General features: G+C 38.7%; 1 long non-coding RNA gene across 1 annotated transcript; it reads right to left on the reverse strand.

Annotated features, from left to right (window-relative positions):
- Positions 1–249: 249 nt before the first annotated feature.
- LOC103657418 lies at positions 250–13,894 on the reverse strand. Its single transcript, XR_566838.2, has 3 exons — positions 13,754–13,894; positions 2,807–2,954; positions 250–461 (listed from the first exon to the last, which is right to left on the reverse strand). It is a non-coding gene; the product is annotated as an uncharacterized LOC103657418 (long non-coding RNA).
- Positions 13,895–22,078: the final 8,184 nt, after the last annotated feature.

Genomic DNA, 22,078 nt, shown 5'->3' on the forward strand with positions numbered 1-22,078 from the left:
TGTTGAAATGCCATTCTCACTCATCATATTGGCAAACATCCAAAAGGTCAGCAATATCCTGTGTTAGTAAGGCTGTAAAGAAAGAAGCATTTCTGGTAGAACGCAAATGGCACAGTCCCTAGAAGGGCCATGTGGTGGTAACTATGCAACAGTACGAATGTTTCCACACTTCAACCCCACTCTCATACTTCTGGAAGGTTATCCCACAGGAGTCCCTGCACAGCTACAAAACTGCGTGTACAACTGTTATACTGAGCCACCGACAGTAACAGCATAAGAAGAGAAGCAACCCATTTCCACAAATGGATGGTTGGTGACATAAACTATCAAACATCTTGCAATGGAAAACAATAAGGCTGGAAAAGAATGAGGCTACCTTGTCCGTTGTGCTCGGGGAAGGTATCCAGGACAGATGGTTCGGTAGAAAGGCGAAGTTCAGGAGAGTGAACACAACGCGATGCCTGTGGTGTCATAAAGGGGAGGGTCAGTTTATTTTTGTTTATAATTGCATAAGGTACTGAAGGTGTAGCTGTACTTCTAGGGGAGGGAAGAGATGGGAGAACAGGGTGGGTAGAGCAGAAGCAGAACTTCTCACTCCATACCATTCCTCATTTTACAATCTGTAAATCGTTCCCTATTCCAAAAATTAAGTTTTTAAAATCCCACATCTTGTATGTAGTTTTTAGAACCAGATTATATGTCTTTGTATCTCTGCCTCGCCTCTTACTCCATGAGTGAATTGGAGCACATTTCTTAACCTCTCTGAAGAAGATTTTAATGAGTTGATAAATGTAAAGGAATAAAGTCTAAAACAGAGTAAGTTCTGGCTGTTGTTAATACTGCATTGAATAGGAATAATGTTGAAGAACTCTTGGTATCTATTTAATGAAAAGATTTCCAGAATCTTTCCAATATTCCTGTATAATAGTTATAATCTGTTTCTCTTTTTGAAGATAATAAAATGGCTGCCAAGAGAAATAAAGCAATGAAATCCAAGATAGCACCGATTCGGAGCCAGGACAAATGCAGGAGATGACACTTGGGCACTGCCAGATCATTCCATGTCAAACTGACGGGGACACTACAAGACAAGAGCACTGATCGCATTCCCTTCTAGCAAATCAAAAAGAGAATATCACAAACCTGATTTTGAGGTATTAGGAATGTGCAAACTGTTTCAAGATGTGTAAAACATCTGCAAAACACAGCCCCTGAAAGTAACTGCTACAGTTCTGGATGAAATCAATAGATGAAATCTTCCTACTCATTTTCTAGTTGCCCAGAAAATGGGGGTCACCATCAGGATGGGAGTTTCTAGGAGAAACTTTAAATAAAAGACAACGGGTTCAGCTGTGGTGCTTGCTTTTACACTCCTGATCATGCCTACCCTATGCTTATTTTTAAAAATAGAGAATTACTAATGCAGAAATGACACAATAAGCTGGGCACTGTCAGTTCATTTGTCAACCCCTTTTGGATGGCTTAGGTTGGCTTTTTCTGTGGGAAATGAATATGTGCATGACATTTCGATGTTTGGATGATCAGATATATTGGGTAACACTGATTCAAAACAGTACAAGGAAACAGTTTTGGTGTTTTTCTTTCTAATCAAAAAAACGAAGCCTAACGCATTGTGAAGAAATTGTGCCCCCTGCTGATTTAATTTGATATTAATGTTATCAGCTTAAAAAAAAAAATTTTTTTTTTTAAACCAGGCCTGCAGGAGAGTGCTGTGTCCTCAAGGTCACTAAGGCAGCCTCTCCTAGTAATTAAGAACTCTTTGCTTGATATCGACCTTGGAGAAAAAGGAACCAAAAGAAGAATGCTTCCTTTTGTGAGTCTTTTAAGATATTTGTACTAAGAACCTTCTCAGTATTCCACGTACCTTTGTCAACTCTGGGAGAAGCAAGCAAGACAAAAAGCTTAGAGAAACATGTGGCTTAATGGTGAGCATAGCCCCTTGTGATTACCTTCAGTTTTGTTAGGACGCAAAGGACATTAGAACTCTGTTCCAACTATCAGAAGAAATAAAAATGCTCTTGCATTGGCTGCGTTTATTCAGTCCGAGAATACGATTATTGCCATGAATAGCAATCATGGTCATACGTTCCAGGTGCCAGAAGTCATTTTTTAACTGGATATGAGCCAATTCTTCAGATTCCAAATGCGTCCTCTATAAAGGGCTCCAGCCCTGAACAAAATTGTTAACTAGAAATGTAGCAACTGCAACTCAATCCCCCTCTTCTGGGATCCTCATATTTGTCTTGATGCCTTGGTCCCTTCCTTGCCTACTGCCTCTCAACCCAAGCTTTTGTTTCATTTCTTTTTCTGGTCTGGTACTAATTTCTAACAAGTAGCTAAGCAATCTTTCAGGAAGTTTTCATTGACAGCACTTCTGCTCTTCTCCTCTGCAATGAACTAAATGTTTGTGTCCTCCCAAAATCCATATGATGAAGCCCTAACCCCACTGTGATGACAGTATTTGGAGGTGAGGCCTTTGGAAGGTTAATTAGGTTTAGATGAGATCATAAGAATGCAACCCGAATTATGTGACTGGCACCCTTAACAAGGGCATGTAGAGAACAGAGCACGTTCCCTCTGCCACGTGAGGGCACAGCAAGAAGGTGGCCTTCTGCAAATCAGGGAGAAGGTCCTCACCAAGAACCCAACCATTCTGATGACCTGATCTTGGACTTCTGGCCTCCTGAACTGTGAGAAATAAATGACTTCTGTTTAAACCCACCACTCTGTGACATTTTGTTACCGCAGCCGGAGCTATAAGACATTTTCTCAAAGAAATACTCACCTCTTTAGGAGAAATTCCTGAATGTGGAAAGGACTTCAGTGGCATATTTAGTCTTGGAGAAGATAATGGAGGAGGTGTTTGGAGTAGAGCGCCACACCTCAGGCCTCTCCTAGCTGAGGCCACAGGCCACATCACTGCTCCTCTGCATCTGTGAAAAGACCAACCTTTTCCAGTCTGAAGGATACAAAACTTTGTTCCAGATTCAAGTAACAGGTAGGTAGGAAAAATTCCTTTTCCCCCAACCCTTAGAAGGACTTTGTCTACCCGGAGTCCCTTTGTTCTTTAATTAGGGTTGCCAGATTTAGCAAAGAAGAGTACAGGGCACCCAGTTACATTTCGATTTAAGATAACGATGAATGATCTAATATTTGCTGTTTATCTGAAATTCAAATTCGATTTAACTGGAGTCCAGCATTTTCTCTGATTTCACTGTTTTCACGCTTTGTTTTCCAGGACGTTCTAAATCCACCCAGAGCAGCTACTAGGCCAGATGGGGAAGGCAGCCCAGGTCACCATAGCAGCCCCTCACGGCAGCAGCTGTCTCGGGCATTCATCTCCCTCTAGCGGCCTCCAGAGACATCACACCGCCAAGGCGGGGGTGGCAACCTGGCATCTAGCGCCGGGGCCTGGGAGAGGACGCTGGAAGCCCACACTCTCAGGGCGTTCTCAAAACACTGGGGAAGGGGCCTGAGGAGTTCAAAGCCAGCTAAACCTAGATCCATTCCACCCCGTACCCCACCCCCACCCCAGGCCTTTGCACAGGAAAGTGGCCCTGTTCCCATGAGCAGAAATGGTGTTTCTCTTGTACAATGGAAAAGTGTCTCTAGAACAATCTAAGCTGATGGTTCATGTCTAACCCGGGGTTACACTCCATCACTAATGACTGACTGATAGCCGTTGTCATTCCATGCTGACGAGAAATCTAAGCCCTTCTTCCCACTGGATCCCCAAATGATTTATCACTATTCACTTAGACAGCAAGGTCCAGGAAGGTGGAGACACTTGTCTGTCTTCCCTAATGTGCGTGGCACCCAGTAAATATGTTTAAATGAACTGATGTTGAGATACACTGGGGGGAGGAGAGGGGGTTGAATTAAAAATAAAGAAGAAACCTCTTCTTATTCTAAGGTAATGATTACTTCATGAGGAGAGGAGGTGGTGACTAAAAGGCTTACCCTCATTAATGACTGTGGCATTGGGTCTTAGAATGCCACTTCCACTCTTAACATAGTAGACTGATGGCTGGAGTCAGGACCAACACTGAGGCATCGATAAGAATGGAATGGCTTTACAGTACACGACTTAAAGTGTAAGTGAAACACGGGGTAATGTCTAAGTTAATGGAATGGAGCCGGAGCAGGGGTTCTAGAATCCAGAAGTGACTAACAGATTACACTTCCGAGTTCCTGGAAAGACAGTTCCTTCAACAGAGGTGTTCCGCGGTTGCTTGTTGAATGAATGAATGAATGAATGAATGAATGAATGAATGAAACAAACAAACAAACAAACTGTATCACAACTGTCTCCACACCAAAGTTTACCTGTCATGGAGTGCACTTATTGGTGTTAGTGGGATCAAGGCAAGGCAGGTAGAGAACTTAGTGACAGAACTTTGGTAGGAGTCCTGCTGCCGTCAGTGGTCATACTGAGGAGTGATTAGGGGCAAAGGGGACACTTTAGTCTGCCTCAGTCTCCCTCAAGCCACCCAAAGAACACAGAATCTAAGCAAAAGCAATCATCTCGCTTTGCATCATCAAGACAAATTGCCCAGAAGTTGCACCTTTTAACCAGATTGTCCATGGAAACCCTGCTACGCAGATATGCTGGACCTCCATCCCCTAGTACCCATCTTAGCCCTGATCTGTCATCTCACAGACTGGGTGGTAGGTATTTGCACAGGAAATTGAGACATCAGGTACTCACCCTTTTAAAAAATTACTCATAAGGGAGGATATAATAATTACTGAGCATCTAATATGTGGCAGGCACTATCTCTTGTTACCTCATGTGATTTTCATGGCATGTTAGTCAGCACGGCTGCTACAACAAAAACATCATAGACTGGTGGCCTAAACAAAAGACATTAATTTCTCATGGTGAAGGAAGCTGGAAGTCTGAGATTGGAGTGTCAGCATGGTTGGGTTCTCGGTCACAGTCTTTTTTCTGGCTTGTAGATGACTGCCTTCTTGCCATGTCCTCACATGGAAAGAGAAAGAGCTCTATTCTCTTCCTCCCTTTATAAAGACACCAGTCCCATCATGGGAGGTGTCTGCTCTCGTAACCTAATCTAAACCTAACTACCGCCCAAAGGCCCCATCGTCAAATACCATTCTATGGGGGTTAGGATTTAAACATATGGTGCGGGGGGTACGCAAACATTCAGTCCTTAGTACACAGTAACACAGTGAGGTTGTCATTACTGTTCACACTCTACAGATGTGGAAATGGCAGGTTAAGGGAGGGAAGTAACTTGGCCAGGGTCATGCAGAGGGTGCCAAGGTACAAACCTACTTCTACCTGATCTCTGTCCAACTTACCACAGTGGAACTTGAGTATGCATGAGGAGGCCATCTGTATGCTAAGGAGGAGGATCAAACAACTAGGGAATGTATGCTGAAAGTCAAAAAGCAAGCAGCAAGGGAAAATGTGAAGGGAGGGTGGAGCTGTGAGTGGGAGGCAGACAAAGGCTCTGTCATTCCTCTGCTGGAACTCAGCTCCGCCACCTGGGTCTCATCAGCTAGTCCCTCCAGACCTAAGGTTCTTTAGATAACAAGGGACAGTACGGTGGTTTCGAAAATCTTTCTCAGTTTTTAAATTTCCAGGCTGAGCCTCCTGAGTATTCTGATCTAGTAGGTCTAAAGAGGGGCCCAGGAATCTGCATTGATAGGAAGCATGGCAGATTTGAAACTCAGAGGATCTGATGTTCTTTAATGCTTATTCCTCCTCTAAAATCTGTAAATCAACTACAGAGGCTACATTCTTAAGAGAATGTTCTAGTAGATTTTAATTATTTTTTATATGTAATTATTTTAGGAAAGAAGTTAAGGCATTTTGTGATTGATCTGGTGTACTTTTCTAGAGAGCAAGATTGCTAGGTGGAAGTTCTCATGGTGTTTTCTATGTCATTTCATTGGTATGTGGCAATTCATAGTCCAGTCCCAGTGGATATGTAAGCTCCTTAAATTTAGTAATTCCACTTGATGTTAGATTATAAAAAGTTATGTGGGGTAGAACCTGCAGACCTTCCAAGGAACGGTTAATCTCACAAAAAGAATGATTTTGGAAACAAAATATAGTCATGGCTGTTTTAACCAGATTTTCTTTTAGTTATTTAGATCCTCTATTTATTCCTTGAACATGTACTTTTTTTAAGCGCTCACTATGCTAGGAGCTGTGAACAGGATGAAGAGTTGCTTGGTTTCATTAACCTACGTGTGTATCATACCTCCTCAAATCTTGTTCAGAAAGAGTCCGGGTAAAATAAAGTCAAGAAGTCAAAGCGAAACAGATTACAGAATGTTCTCACGATGAACAGGATCACTGTGCACACTTACGCTAATGGGCACATGGATGGGAATGGTGCCAGGAGCAAGCTCTTAGAATATCATCAGTTATAAGAAGTCCAAAATTCCTTGAAAGGACAGAAGGAGGCTGTGTTACACCTTCAACCTGAGGTAATCTTCAAAACCCATTTTGTTCAATCACAGTCATTCAGCTAGGCTCACTATTAAACCAAAAATGAATAGTTTTAAGTCCTTTAACTAAATGTTCCCTTGTTCCCTCTTACCACTTTTTGGTTTTCCTGATAACTTAGTTCTTGGGCCCCTCAGTTCTGTCCCTCCTTGGCTATTTGCACTGTTCATACTCGTAGATAATTATTATTTCCTTCTTTAGTCATCACCCACAGTCCATACATTTCATTATCATTATCTTATTTTGGTGCAAGAAACTCATCTAATTACACCTATGCACTTCCCTGTGAAGATGGTATCATAACATTAATAATTTGTCTCTCTTATAATTGAATAAGTTACCTAAAAATGATTTTTATATCTTATTTCTATTCCTCTCTTTATAAAACCTCTGCCTATATTGCTGACTTGTCACGTGCTCAGATATCTGAGATGAAATCTACTGGTTGGGCAGGCCAGTTGATAAATGACTAACAGGCAATTCTCCTTCAGGACGCTCAAGATTGTGTAAGTTCGCCTGATTCATACCTGCTGCAGCTGCAATGTGTACTAAGAGCGCAACAACAAAGAGTAGGGATGATGACAGCCCAGCCGCGGCGACTAGTTCTCGAACTCCATAAGCCAACAGGGAAATTACGACTTGGTAAAACAAAGAGCTCCCAAAATCATTCCAGAAATTCCAAGGACTGATGGGATTTTTCTTCACATGCTTGCAGTGAAGAGACTATGTTGTTTAATTGATGGTTTTCTTCAAGTTTGCTCCATTGTTTCTATACTTCCTTTCGAAGGCTCTTCACTGTTATTCAGTTCAATCTCTGCTCAACAAAGATTTCTTAAGCCTCTTCTACATGCTAGACACTGTGCTAGGAGCTGGGAATGCAGCCATAAATACCATCAAGTAGACACAGACACTAGTCTCTACTGTTATATTCTTCTATTCATTGAATCAGATTCACCTATCCTTAAATATTTTGGTAATGAGTCAGAATATACGAGTATGAGCTAAAAGCATAGGCTCTAGTCAGACAGACTTGAGTAGGACATGGAAGCTCGTCACTGCTACCTGCGTGTTCAGGGACATGAGGGTACTACTGAGCCTTTGGATTCCCATTTGTAGAACAGAGATCCCCTTACCACCTTCTCCCCAGGGTGAGTGTGAAGATTAGAAGAGATAGTTCCTATAAAAGTATTTGCACCAGTGCCTTACACTGAGCAAGTGCTCAAAAAGTAGAAGCTCTTATCACTTAATAATATAATTTTCCAGGCATGTGTACACAAACTCAGCTGGTTTTCTGCCAGAAGGCGAGGGCCTCCTCGAGCCATCAGCTGGGCTAAGCTTAAGAAAAGATGTCAGCAAGGACTGAAGATGATGTGTGATTCATTCCATAACTAACCTGTGGTTGAAGAGTCAACCAGGGGAATGTTCAAGTGAAGATTTCTCCTGGCAAGTGAAATTAAGAGAATAAGAACTGGAGCTGTGGTCTAGAGTTCCCTCCCTCCAGCATGACCTTTCCCCAGATTGGTTCTGGAGAAAACAAGTCCTGAGAGAAGGTGTGAAGCAATAGTTCTCTGGTCAAAAACCTTTGGAAAATGCCATATAACATATATTGTGCCTTATATATTCACAGCACACATTAGCATATTAAAGATTCAAATAAAAAAATACTTAAACTTCCTATCATCTTCAGATATCCTATTCATATCTGTATAGAATTCTTTTTCTTTTTAATAGCACCAATTAACATCTCAAGAAACATCCTTAGGGAAATGCTGCTAAAAGAAGCTGAAGCAAACTGACCTCACGATCATCAAGCAACGAAAAAGGTGTATACTTGGGGAACAGGCCAATTATTTTTCTGGCTTTGACCCTCACCAGTAGTGTAATCTTGAGCAAGTCACTTGATGTCTCCACATATCAAATGAAATGATAACACATCTTCCTCAGATAGCCAGAGATAGAAGAGTCATTATGAAAATTCATGTAAGGGAAGAATAAAAGTTGCCAAATAAAAGTTAACGTATTACAGTGTGCATTCTAACTTTCACCAGAATAAATGTCAAGAAGCATTTCTTAAGAGTGAAAAGCCTTTTGATATTAGATGGCTGGGAGGAGGCTGGGGTATGTTCAGGACATAGCTATTAACGAAAGCATAGGGTAACTGTTGGAAATGAGTAGGCATTAAGACCGGGAAGGTGGAGAAAAGAAGGAAGATAAGTCAGTGCTGGCATGCTGAGGCCACCAACAGAAGTGGTGGGAAAAAACGAGTCGGAATGGCAGAGGGGCAAAGTGAGATAGATATATATATATATGTATATATATGTATTTATTTATTTATTTATTTATTTATTTATTTTGCTTGTTTTGAAGCTAACAAACCACCCAGTCGGCGATTTCATCTATCTGGTCTTAGAAAGGTGATCAGAGCTTTGAAATAAACTGGGGAACCTTTAGCACATCATTGTGACTCTTTTAAGAAATTGATCCTTTTTTTTCAGCTCTTTATCTTCTGTGTTCAACCTAGTGTCTGGTACACGGTAGAAGCATTTAAAATGTTTGGAAAATAAATGAACAAATTAATACTCTGCAAATCTAATAAAGTAAATTCTATGTCAAATGGCCAGAATAAGGTAAAATATCAAGGGAATAAATAAAATGATAGTTGAAACAATGGAGTTAGGAAGACCAACAATGAAAGGTGTGTAAAGAAAAAGAAGGCGACCAGGGTCTAAGACAGGAACTACAACCAGCGAAAACGGAGTCAAGAGAGGCTGACAGAGAAACCGGTGTTTTGTAACATAACAGGAAAGAAAGGAGAAAGTGGGTAGTCAGTGATATCAAATGCTCTCGGAGATCAAGTAGGATGAAAATTCACTTCTTTCACTCATGCTTTGGGAAGAGCATCAGGACAATAATCAAAATCCTGATGTCTGGGAGGTGGTGATACAGCCTGGGCAGAAGGAAAGTCCCCTCTATGTGCACACACGTTTAGAACATGAACATAAAACAAGCCCGCTAATAAGAGGAAAACAGAGACCTAACTCTTTTTGTTGTTTCTAATACAAGATAATTCTTTTTAAGCTTTAAACTATGGAAAATTTTGAACATGCAAAAGTAGAGAGAAAAGTGTAATGAACTCCCAGGGATCCAGCACTCAGCTTGAACCCCTATCAACTCTGTCAATTTTGTTTTGTCTACACCTCCACCCACTCTCCCCCACATATACTGAATTAGAGCAAGGCAAGCACCAGATACCATGTTATTCCAGTCATAGATATTTTTGTTTGAGACGGAAGGGTATAAGGGCCAGGCAGCAAAAAAAAAACAAAAAAGGCCTCCTTCTGGAGCAGATGAACACAACAAACAAGAACCCAACACCAAGGAGGAACCTCGCCCTTCCTCTCCCTGAGCATGTGGCTATAACCAGCAGAAAGCCACCAGAGTGAATGAGAAAACAGAGAAAAACCACTAGCTTTATTAAAGAAGAGAATAAAGTTGAATAAAGTTGAAATGCCTTTCTTCTTTTTTTAAGATTTTATTTATTTATTTGAAAGAGAGAGAATGTGAGCAGTGGGAGGAGCAGAGGGAGAAGGACAAGCAGACTCCGTGCTGAGTGCAGAGCCTGTCACAGGGCTCGATCCCACAACCTTGAGATCATGACCTGAGCCGAAATCAAGAGTCAGACACTTAACCGACTGAGCCACCCAGGTGCCCCAAAATGCCTTTCTTCTAAGTAGACTTACTAAAAAAAAAAAAAAAAAAAAAAAAAAAACTAAAAAAAAAAGGGCAATTTTAGAACATTTCTAATTTGAAACAAAATTGTATCTATGAAATTAAGGTGAACGGTCTTGAAGAAAAATAATCTGAAATCAGAAAAGTTTGGTACTTGAATTTAAAAACATTTAATGATGTGTACAGACAGATATAGAATGTGGATCAGATGATTCAATATTGTTAAGGTGTCAATTGACATTCTCCTGAATTTGCCCCGCCCCCTGCTTGTGCTCTCTTTCTTGCTTGCTCTCTCTCTCATATGAATAAATACAATCATTTAAAAAAATAAAAATTAAAAATAAAAATGAAAGGCTTTCAGATTGGATCAGAATACCAAATCTAAGTAAATGCCATTTCTATAAAATATCCTTAAAATAAATACAATGCTTAAACATTACAGGATGTGTAAAGAAAAACCAAGAAGGGAAAAAGAAAAAGGGAGAGGTAGCAAAACCAGCAGGAGATAAAATAGGATTTAACAACTATAAACACTATATAGGATTAAGAGGTCGTAAGTGATAAGGATTTTAAAATTTTGAATAATATAGTTAAAAGCTAATTTATACACTAGAGAAAACACATCATTTTGAAAAAACATGGCAATTTTACAAAAAATTCCAATGCATGGAAATTGTTCATATCACATTCTCTGATTACAGTCAGAAATAAACAAAATATTTAACAATAATAGAAAAACAGTCATTCATATAGATCTAAAATCACTCAGATAAATTTGGGGTTAAAATAGAGATTGCCACTATAATTAAATCTTGTTTAGAAAATGGATATAATGAAAAACCCTGAGTAGTGAAATTTACAAGATAATAAGATAAATGAGCAAAGAGGAGCCAATATATTTCTTAGTTTGTAAGAGGAATCTGCATTATATGACATTAAACATTAGAAACCATAATAATTAAATAAACTTTCTTTTAACTCTTTTACACTAAATACCTGATCAAACTCAGTCTGGCCTACTGACATTTTTCCTCCTTTTGATTTCCATCCTCAGCAGCAACACCGCACTCCCTTACTGGATACTTGATCCTCTATGTCAGAACTGATTCCCTCTAAAAGATTGGAGGAGTAAATCATGGAATGATGGCAAGGGAAAATGACAAGGTGGAAAGGGCCAAATCCGTATAGGCTATGTGAAAGTCCCCTGGTCATGGGGGTGACTTTCCAACCGCCTACTACTTAAAGTGTAGTTTACTCACGAGAAGCATCGACATCATCAGGAAACTTGTTAAAAATGCAAATTCATTGACCTCACCCAGACCTCTGATTGACTCTCTGGAGGTAGAGTTCAACAGGTGCTCAACAATCTCTCCAGATCATTCTTACACATGCTAAAGCTTGAGAACCACTGCTCTAACGTTTAGAACCTCCCTTTAGAATCCAGCTTTGTCTACCTAGCCAGGGTCGTTTTCCCTTAATGAGCCAATTTGCCCTTTAGATAAGCAACAGGTGTGTGAGGTTTGAGTGTTATGTGTAGGAAATGGGGAAGGGAGAGGTGGAGAGGACAAGGTGGAGGTCATAGGAGACGTGATTACATATTTTTCTTAAGGGATAACACTTTATACTTTCTATTTCATAAGAACGGAGAAGCTAAACAATCTTTTTAAACAAAATTTAAGCCCAGCATTGGCTGGATAACCAGGCAAAAAACAGAATCTTAGGAGACTATCTCCCAATTGCACCTAGTTTGATCTTCCTTTCCTTCTCATTCTGGCATCTAAAGATTACTACCATCAATGACATTGTATTGTGGCTTAAATATTTCTTCCACAGAGTGACAATTTTCTTGCATCAGATTCCCAAGTTCTCAGGAAGAGTAGAAAGCCATCCGTTACACTGGGGGTCCTCTATCCATATGCTATTTTGGACCATGGCTACCATGTGAACCCACCTGCCTAGAAAGCAGATCCTACTAAAATAGTCTCCTGTGTGTTTCGTGGCATATTACCACCTTAAAAAAAAATACCTATCTTAAGACTGCAAAAGAAGCATACATCTCTTTTAAATTTTGGAGAGAATATGAGCCATTTGGCACATGAGTATAGATCCTAACTAACACTTCCCTTCAAATGGGGAGGACCCACCCTTTCCAGGAATGAAGAGTAGTGGCTACTATCTGTGACTAAACAATCCATGTAGGATTCCTAATATTTTCACAAGGAGTAGCCAGGCTTTAGGAAATCTGACATTGCTAATGTGATGTAGTAATTTTGCTGGAGGCTTGGCATAATTATTTCAAACAGGTCACTAGAATTCATCTTTTGGGTGGAGTCCAGCAGAAACAAGCTAAGTGTTTACACTAACCAAAAAACAGTTTACCTGCTTTTCAGCATGTTATAAATACTTTCAAGAAACAGTGAGATTTTAGGAATGACTTTGAGACGATGCAGATAATTTTGTTCCCCTAAAAACCACTGCTCGCAATAGAGTTAGGAAGCCATGTATCTAATTTTTGAGCCAGTTATTTGTGTGCCGTGAGTCACCATAATTAAACCAAATTTAGATCCTTGTACTCTTACCTTTCGTAATTTTTTTTCCATTTGAGACTAATGACAATAAAAACTGTCTCGCTTGGTATGTCATTAGAGCACATGCTGTACAAGGTAAAAGCTAAGGATGAGGTTGATGAAGAATTGGGCGGAGCTTAGCAAAATTTTGGATTTCATGAGGAGAAATTTTATTACCAAAAAAAATTTTTTTCCAGGTGCTTTCCCTTGAGGTTCTAAGGTAGATTACTATTATATAAGAGCCATATCATTTTAATGGAAATGTTTTTTCAAAGACAGTTTATTTGCAAACTCTTACCTCATGAGTTTCCTGTTTTCACCTTTGCCTCTTTGTTAAGCTCGTGTCTGTGTACCACAAGCAAAACCAACCAGAACTGAAAAACCTGGTAACTTAACTCATTGTGGTTCGCCTGTGTGGCCACACCTCACGATAGGAGCCTGGAAATGCCCGTCTTGCTCGTCCCAGTCAAAAACGATCCACACCTCACAAACCGATCCTTCTCAAGTTCCCATCTCGTCCCTCTCTCCCTGTGCACCTCGTATTTTCCTCTAAGGACATGAATTTGCCTCTCCTTCTCTAGAAAGACCTGTCCTGAATCTGAGGCTTTGAAATCATAATTAAGAGGAAGGGTCTGGAACGTGGCGCGCTCTCGGAGACGCGCGTCCCGCTCCACCCCTGCACTGTCCATCCGTCTGAGGTGGCTGAGCCGCCAAGCTCCCCGGCCCTCACTTTCCTCACCGGCAGGAGGAGGGGCCTGGCCTGGCTCACGGCCAACATTCTGTGACTCTGGTTCTTCAGTTATTCCCTTTCACACTGTCCCCAGCCGGCCTCCTCAATAAGCACTTCACAGTTCGCAACTCTCCTTCGTACTTTTACAGCTTAAAAAGCCTTTCACGCGCCAGATCTCGTTCGATCTTTCTAGCCGCTCTGGGGAATAGGCAAAGCGGTTTGTATTACCTTCATTTTAGGCGCTGAGGAAACATGCCAACAGACGAGTTACGACACGCTCAGTGGCTCACGGACTCTAAAGCATGAAACCAGGACAGAAGCCACGCTCTTAGTTCCCAGCCCCCTATCCCACGTAATTTCGTAGCTACGTAGTTACGTATCTACGACTCGTGGCGTGTCAGTACGTACCACCTTAAAGGCTGGGTCCTTCTACTGTAATTCCCAATAGTTGAAAATGTCAACTCCAATTTATTCGTTTTTTGTTTCTGAAATCTCTTCCCTCATCTGAAGCTCAGAAAATTTAAAAGTAATTCAAGGGATAGATTCAAAAACTAATCAATGTAAATGGGTCGAACAAGGATTGTTACAGTAATGGGAATAGACAGGGGCAAGACTAGAGTAAAGCAAGTGAGGCCTTTGTTTTAGGCACAAAATGTAAGAGGATATAAAAAAATCAATAATCCAGATTAATATTATAATGCGATTATTTTAAAAATCAGGATTAATGCAAAAAATGCATCACAAACAAAATATCAACATCATAAAGTTGGAATCAGCAGAGAAAAGGGGATAAAAAGTTACTCGAAGTCAAACACGCTCCTAACTAAATCAGTAGTTTTGAGTCTCATAGGCTGAACATACCTATTCCCTAGGATAGCATCTTATACCAAGGAGATGCACAATAAATATTTATTGATCTGAAAGAAATTTGTATTTAATTGAGAATATTTATAAAATAAAATGTTAACAAGCTATAGGGATAATTTGAAATTGCTGGGATAGACAGAATCGAGAGGCAGTGTTGAGAGGGCCATAGCAGGTATTCACAGTATTAATAGTGATGTTTACTATTGATTATGTTTCAGCGAATGTTGACTTTATTTCCGTAGCTTTCTAGAAATGTGATACCGGGGCGCCTGGGTGGCACAGCAGTTAAGCGTCTGCCTTCGGCTCAGGGCGTGATCCCGGCATTAGGGGATCGAGCCCCACATCAGGCTCTTCCAGTATGAGCCTGCTTCTTCCTCTCCCACTCCCCCTGCTTGTGTTCCCTCTCTTGCTGGCTGTCTCTATCTCTGTCGAATAAATAAATAAAATCTTTAAATAAATAAATAAATAAATAAATAAATAAATAAATAAATAAAAATGTCATACCTATCTTTTTTTAGTTCATGGATGTAGTCCAATTTATCAGTTTAGCCCTGAGGTCAATATATATTAATGACTTTAACCACTGCTAGACAAAACACAGCAGCCATTTTTAAACACCTGCTTTTGCCAAACCCTAAGGCCTGACACATCTATTCAAAGACAAATAAGATATTGCTCAGCCCTCAAAGAACTCACCATTTGATAGGAGGCTTATAATTGGGTGGGATCTTTATCTCCCATTGGCCTGTTTTCTCCCTGCCTTATTGTGCCCTATACACAGGCCTGGACGTTTGGTGGTCCTGCTCTCAACTGTTAGAGCTGCCAGCAACGGGGTGCAGCTCAATGGATTCCTGTTTCCAGTGTGGTGGGAATGTCAGCTATGGAATGGGCACCTAAAGTTAGAGCTCTGAAAGCTTTTTCCTAGATAAATACTGTTGATTTACTTGATGGTTAAGTTTCAAGTACAACTTTTTATTCCAGATCAACTTTAAATTTAGTAGTCCCTGTGGGTAAGCCTGAGGTTTAATACCTACATATCACACTTTCAGCTTGAGTGTCAAACAAATGAATGATCAACAAATTTTTGAAACACTACTCAACAATAACTGGGAAACTACTGATACAGATGTTTGGTGCATTGTGTAATATCACCATGCCCAGAGAACATTCCCATAGTACCAACTTAAACTAGTAGCAATGAATCCAAACTTGCTTAGCAAGGCAAACTCTGTCATCATCCTTTATGGATAATAAACACCTGGTTAGTTACTATTGCATAAATTAATAATTACAAAATGATCTGGATCAACTTGGTCTCCACTAGCTCTTATTTTTAAATTTTCCTTACCGTTCATGAGCATTTATTGTGTATACTCTTCTAGTGATATGCTAGCACTTGGTCATTTTCCACAACTACATACTAAAGGAATGGATTAAAATATAGTGCATTCTTGGGGCACCTGGGTGACTTAGTCGTTAAGCGTCTGCCTTTGGCTCAGCTCATGATCCCACGGTCCTGGGATTGAGCCGCAAATCAGGCTCCCTGCTCGACGGGAAGCCTGCTTCTTCCTCTCCCACTCCCCCTGCTGTGTTCCCTCTCTTGCTGTGTATCTCTCTGTCAAATAAATAAAAACTTTAAATATATATATATATAGCACATTCTTCAGCACCATATCAACAATCCATATTTCTGCAACATGAACTCCAGAAATTTGTAACTAACAGTAAAAATCCGCTATACTGGTTTTAAAGGTTCTTTTAAAAATTGTACCACGTTCTTACATTAAACCATAATCTTATATCCAGTTGATATGAAACAAGCTGACAAATTACCTACTTTTTTGAGCTGATTTACTTCACCTCTTTCACATGTAGTAATGGCCTCTAATCATTAAAGGTGACAGTACAGACTAGGGAAGAGGATTCTGAGATTCTGGCTGGCAAAAGAGCTTGGTCAAATTTTCCTAGTTTGTACTCTATTTTTTTTAATACATAGCCAAAAATGAGGTGATTTTTAAATTAAATATCTTCCCAGATTCATGTTTCCATTAACATGTTTCAGTCAATGAATTCTTCAATTAATTTATAGAAAAGTAGCATGTTTCGTTAACGTTGCGTCAACAGATTCCATTACACTATCTGTCACATGTGAGACTGCATTGGCTGTTATAAATGTTAAATGCAAATCTATTCATGTCTAGGCACGAAAATATTATTCTAAAAAGCTCTTCACAAATTAGAAATAAGCTTTTCTGAGATGGTTAAAACTTTCATCTTTGTCCAGACCTCCCTCTATCTTAGCACCTTTTATAATATAATTGTTTCTTCGCCCATCTTCTCCACAAGTCAGTGGCTTCTTTATAAGCATGGGATGTATATATCTCCCTCAGTCTAGCACAATAATTGGTACATAAAATTTGTTTAAAAAAAAGAACGAATTTGTTAAGTATTTGTGAAATGAATATATTCAACAATGTGAGCGTATAAAGTAATATTACCATAGAAATGGTAGGCAAAGCTCTCTTTATATTGCAGGTTCTGACATAAGCACACTACTTCTTGACAAGGAAATGTTTCCAGAATTACACTGTTGCCCCTCCCCCAAATGTTTATATAAGCTATGGTTATAATTAGGAAATCTCTGACTTAAATCTGAATATGAAAAGGTAAAGGTTGCATAAATTGTTGCAATTTTAACCTTTAAACAACCTCTACAACCTTTTTAAGTTGTAATTTTAATCATCCCTGAAGATGTTTAAAATTAAGTCTTTGAAAGATAGTTAATTTCAGGTGGTAATATAATTCTATAGCCATGTCTAGGTATGGTAAGAAGCACTTACACCATAATTTTATTTATATATATATATATATATATATATATATATATATATATGTGTGTGTGTGTGTGTGTGTGTGTGTGTGTATATAATGACACTTTCAGATTAAAATTTTATATATAAATGAAACTTTCAAAGATTAAAACAATATATTAATGTATGCTATTTAACAAATCTATGAGAAAAATCTTAAATGACATACATATCTGCTTTACTTTTTTTACTCTTCTCCATGTTACTATTGTCCCTTTCCCCTTACTAGAGAATAGTTAACATTGTACAACCACAATGGTAAGAAGTCCCATTAAGTCATGGTGATCCACTTTCTATAATTCTATGAATAGGAAGATCAAAACCTTCCTCCAGTTGCATATGATATGCTGTTCAGTCGTCCTTGAGGCTACTGCCTAAAACAGGCTCCCAGTGTATAGAGGGTATGCTGAGGCCAATCCCTTTCCTGAACTGAGCTGGCCACATGGCTCTGTGAACTTTACAGCAGGTGAGCACTGCTCCCCAAGTTGATTTATGTTGATATTTATTTATATTTATCCCAAACATAGTTATATTGATAAATACGAATCAAAATGAAACAAGTTATAAGTCAAAATAATTATTATGTAGATTTACAATTATATGACGGTAATAATAAGGATTACTATTATAGCAATAATATTATGGAAACCCTATGATAATATTGACTATTTGTTAAGCATTCAATATGTGCCAAGCCCTAGGCTAAATGCTTTTCAAACAACATCTCATTGAATCCTCATCAAAACAATGGCCACTCAGTTATGATAGAGAAATGGGAAAACTGACATGAAGTTTTAATACGAAGATGAAATATGAGGTGAACTCAGTTTCTCATTGGGAAAAAGAATTCCTCCATCCCCTTTCTTTATCCAGTCTCTAGCACACTGATGGTATAAAAAAAATGATGATTCAATCAACAATATCTACATAAAACTCAATGAATAAATGAGGAACATAAGTGATTAAATGTCTGTGACTGATTATTCAGAGAAACAAGTGGTATTGCTTAATAATCATCTATGGTTGTTATGACTATTTATAAAGTCACAGTTTGTCTCTACTAAGCAAAAATGACACAATTTTGGAATATATTTGCTTCAGCTTGTGTCCCTTTAAGAATGATAAATTACTTAATCCAAAACAATAGAACTTATCAAGACAGCAAGAAGACGAGTCACAGACTGAGAGAAAATATTTGCAAAAGACACATCTGATAAAGAACTGCTGTCCAAAATACACAAAGCACTCTTAAAACTCCACAATAGGAAAATAAACAGCCCGATTTCTTAAATGGACAAAAGACCTGAGCAGTCACCTCACCAAAGAAAATGTACACATAGCAAATAAGGATATCAGAAGGTGCTCCACGGCATATGTCATTAGGGAATTACAAATTAAAACAACAATGAAATACCACTACACACCTATCTGCCTGGCCTGGCGACACCAAGTGCCGGCAAGGATGGGGAGCAACAGCTGCTGTGGGAGTGCAAACTAGTGCAGCCTCTTTGGAAGACAGTTTGGTGTTTTCTTACAAAAGCCAAAATATTCCTACCACACGATCCAGCAGTTTACTCCTGGGTATTTACCAAGGACTTGGAAACTTATGTCCACACAAAACCCTACATATGGATGTTATAGGAGCCTTATTCATAATTACACTGTAGGAGCGTTCAAACTGTAGGAGACTTATAGATGTATACGGGGAAGGGCATGGTATTAGTAATGTTTCTTAATCCAGGGATCCATGGCAGGCCCCTCTGGATTTAAAATCATTAATTTCTATTATTGTCACAGTGCCCAACCATGAGCCCTTAATCCGATTATCTCTCTTGCTAGTCTAACGATAGTTACTGTAGCACTGTCTTAGCATAAGTGCAAATTAATTCCTAATATAAAACAATAAGAGCTAATATAGAAATTCCTTAAGTTTCTAACACTACTAAATAGACTTCAAAGTGCTTCAGTACTTGATTAATAAATCATGCTATTTCCTTTAGTGGTTTTCTTTGCCTGAATTCAAATTATAGTTATACTAATCCACTATCAACAATGTCAGGACAGCAGAGGTACAATTAATACCCCAATAACTCTTTAATTGGAAGGTCTCCCTCTACACTAGAGATTTTATTATTTACATCTCATTATAAATATTTTTCTAGGGGGCCCCAAATCCAGAGCATCACCATAACTGGTTTGTAATAAATCATAATACACTAGCTATGCTATGCACATAACAGTGCACAGAATCCTTTACTAAGCAGTTAATATACACAGTGTATTATATTATCTTAAAAAGGTTTAATACAATCAATTCATAAGAAAGGCTCTACAATTTTCTAAATATAGCAAAGCCAGAGAAGTAGGTTTTAAGCTATAAATGGAAAACAAGAAGAAAATCATAAATTGTCTCAAATAAGTGATGACTAGCTTGTTTCTTTGAGGGGAAAAATAACCTTTTTTGGAGGTGAATATAAAAACAGATTGTGGATCACTTCCAATTAGAAGAAAACCTAGGGTAGTAGTCTTTTTCTTTTTACAACTGTGGAAAGAATAACAGGCCTGAAAACTAATTCTCCCTATTACTGGCACAAAATAAATTAAGACACAAAAATAAAACAATTCTACCAGATCTGAGAATGAATGAACTTTCAAGGAGATGCCAAGAAAAATGCAAAGAATTCACATGAAGCAATTTCTATGAGCAACACACTGTACTAAATACTTTATATATTTTTTCTATTTAATTCTTATATATTAACTATCTGAGTTAGATATTGTTATCTCCACTTTGCAGATGAAAAAACAGATCCAGAAAGATTAAAGAACTTGTTCAAGTTTGTATCAGTGACAAAACTTGGATTTGAAATCCCCATTTGCTGTAAGAATGTCTTTCAAGAACGTTTTCTTCTTCAGAGGAAAAAATATTGATATTCAACTTAAATTCTGCACTTGGCCGAATTATTAAGCACACGAACAGACAATTTGAGTGATGTAAGCACTCAGAAAATATACCATCCACATAGTTTGTCTTAGCAAAGGATATAATCCAGAAAAATTAAAGAATAAACCAAGGAAGGGAAGATACTGACCCTAGAAGCAGCCGTTTCAACCCCTGTGAACCATGAAGGGAATTACTTAATGACAGCTGTATGAAAGGCCTAGGGAGGACACATTCTGCAAACCTCAAGGTGTGAGATACCTAGGGACAAAGGAGATTTCGTAGATTTTATAGTATCCTTGAGACACTGGAAAACAAAGAGGAAATTCAAGAAAACAGAAAGGTAATCCAAAAGTCTAAGAAAAACACAAAGCTATATGAGAAAGGAAATGTGATCAGGACACAGAACAAGATCACTCAATTTACATATCTAAATCATGCAAATGGATTTTATTGACTTTTCAACTTTTAGAATAATCTTGAAGACAAAACATAGGAGACTTAACTATGAGAACAGAACAGAATGTAAATACTATCACCATTGACAATAGAAGCTAAAAAATACAGACACTGAATACAAATTGGGGAGGAGTGGAGAGAAAGGAAATAGAGGGGCATTTATACTCACATCTTAGAAAATGTGAGATCACAGACAGTTTCCATAGCTCATGTAAAGAGAAGTAGGGGTGCAAGTATATCATTTAGACTTAAACAAGGGGGGTGTGGTGTAAGGAAGCTGAATCCTCATCTATGACAGTGGAACCGGACATGAAATCCCCTCTAGTTGGCAAATCTAGGAAAGACATATTTATTATTTAGAAATATAAATATTAGACCACCATAAGATAGGAGATCTTTAGAAACACAAATAAGGGGCACCTGGGTGGCTCAGTTGGTTGAGCCACCAACTCTTGGTTTCGGCGCAGGACATGATCGCAGGATTGTGGGTGGGATAGAGCCCCAGGTCAGGCTCTGGGCTTAGCGGGAGTCTGCTCAAGACTCTCTCTGCCCCTCCCCCGCTCACACACGTTTTCTTTCTCTCTCTCTCTAAAATAGATAAATAAGTCTTGAAAAAAAAAAAAAGAAACAAACATAAAAGACCACCAGAAGAATCAAACAGAAAAGTCAAAAAGCTTTGCTTCTGGGTAACAGAACTCAGGATGGAGAGGAATGAAATAAGGGACTGTTGATTTAAAATTATAAGATTCTGTATACTTTTTAATTGTTATATATGTACATTAATATCTTAGAAATTTTTAAGTATTCAATCCTATCAGATGACTACTTGTGACAAGCAATGAATGAGAGTTATACAAATTCTCTAAGCAGTTTGTTCACTATCACACCACCTGTAATGACTCTTAAAAAAGTAATACAGACTACACAATGAATTTATAAACAACTACACATACTAAAAATTATACTACAAGCAGAGTGAGAGTAATCTTTTTTTTTCTTAAAGGAAGGCTTCTTAAGAGTCCGGTCAGATATAGAAGAAGCATTTGTCGCTAGAACCACATTCCCTCAATCTCTCTCCCATTTTGGTTCCAGAATGAATCATCGAACCTTGCATCAGAAACCAGGGATGTACTGTATGGTGACTAACATAATGTAATAAAAAAAACATTAAAAAAAAAAAAAAAGAAGGGACAGTTCCATGAAACAGGCAATGTCCCACTTCAAGCTCATTTTTGCTGCTTTTCTTTGTTTTCTGCCTCGGGGCTGCTTATGCTGAGAACAGACATATTCCAGAAGTCAGGGGGAGTGTGCAGGTATGGAGAAAACTCTCCAGTGTAATCAATGAGAGAAAGAAATGTATGTACAGCTAGATGTCTCAGTCTTCCATCCTCCAGATACAAAATTCTAAGATTTCTT

The sequence above is a fragment of the Ursus maritimus genome, unplaced genomic scaffold, assembly GCF_017311325.1.
Source record: "Ursus maritimus isolate PB19 unplaced genomic scaffold, ASM1731132v1 scaffold_29, whole genome shotgun sequence".
Classification (NCBI taxonomy): Eukaryota; Metazoa; Chordata; class Mammalia; order Carnivora; family Ursidae; genus Ursus; species Ursus maritimus.